The sequence below is a fragment of the Micropterus dolomieu genome, unplaced genomic scaffold, assembly GCF_021292245.1.
Source record: "Micropterus dolomieu isolate WLL.071019.BEF.003 ecotype Adirondacks unplaced genomic scaffold, ASM2129224v1 contig_5235, whole genome shotgun sequence".
Taxonomy (NCBI): domain Eukaryota; kingdom Metazoa; phylum Chordata; class Actinopteri; order Centrarchiformes; family Centrarchidae; genus Micropterus; species Micropterus dolomieu.
The window spans coordinates 1-979 of record NW_025734224.1 but is presented as its reverse complement, the minus strand read 5'-3'; the positions used below and the strand labels follow the sequence as shown (position 1 = coordinate 979).

At 48.1% G+C, this 979-nt stretch overlaps 1 non-coding gene across 1 annotated transcript; it reads right to left on the bottom strand.

Moving 5' to 3' along the window:
• Window positions 1–326: 326 nt before the first annotated feature.
• Window positions 327–408, bottom strand: trnal-uag. Its single transcript has one exon. It is a non-coding gene; the product is annotated as a tRNA-Leu (tRNA).
• Window positions 409–979: the final 571 nt, after the last annotated feature.

The following is a 979-nucleotide window of genomic DNA, read 5'->3' as shown; positions in this document are numbered from 1 at the left end:
TCTTTCCTCTCCTCTGAGCGATCACCGCACCCACCGTGGCGCCTGGACCTCTCTTTCCAAAGGGGTCATTTGCTTGTACTGGTTGAGCGCCAATTCATACCGGCAGCAGTTTCAGACTTCTCTGCTTTGACCCCTCTTTCCAAAGGGGTCATTTGCTTGTACTGGTTGAGCGCCAATTCATACCGGCAGCAGTTTCAGACTTCTCTGCTTTGACAAGAAGTGCTTCTAAATAAAGAGCCTTGTTTGACCACAACTGGAATTTTCAGTGTTCAGTCAACAAGTTTCTATAATTGTGAGCAGAAATTCCTTGTGCCTGGAGGTAAAGTTGGCAGTGGTGGGATTTGAACCCACGCCTCCATAGAGACTGGAGCCTAAATCCAGCGCCTTAGACCGCTCGGCCACACTACCACATGTGTCCAAGGTGCATTTGCTTGTACTGGTGGTTTTTCCAAGAGAGCACTAAATGATCAGATTCCAAATGGTCCTTGTCCATAGCGACATAGACAAGGAACAGTGCTGCCATCCAGCGCAATAAAGCGCTAAGCCATACTAGTAGCAGTTTCACGCTTGTCTCTGCTTTGACTAGATGTATTCCTAAAGCATAAAAGTGCAAACATTTGTCTTTGGTCACCCCTGATATCCAGTTTATGATCGCCAAAACACGTTGCGGCTCCGTATTTGGTCAAACAGACCGAACTGTCCTACGTCAATAAACGCCAATACACGTGAAAGCCCCTGAAGGCACAGCACGCTCACCCAGCACAGTCCCGTTGCACCACTCTGCTCTCCAAGACCTATGCCCACAATGCTGCTTGACAGGACCCTTTTCTACGTCTAGGCCTATATTAAGATATGGTAACATTAAAAATAAAATAAAGCAATTCATAGTTTTCAGTCACGTGACATGCGCGGCAACGAACTGGAGGGCAAACCAACAGACCAACATAGCGGCTCACACCGCGCCTCCCCCGTAGAGACG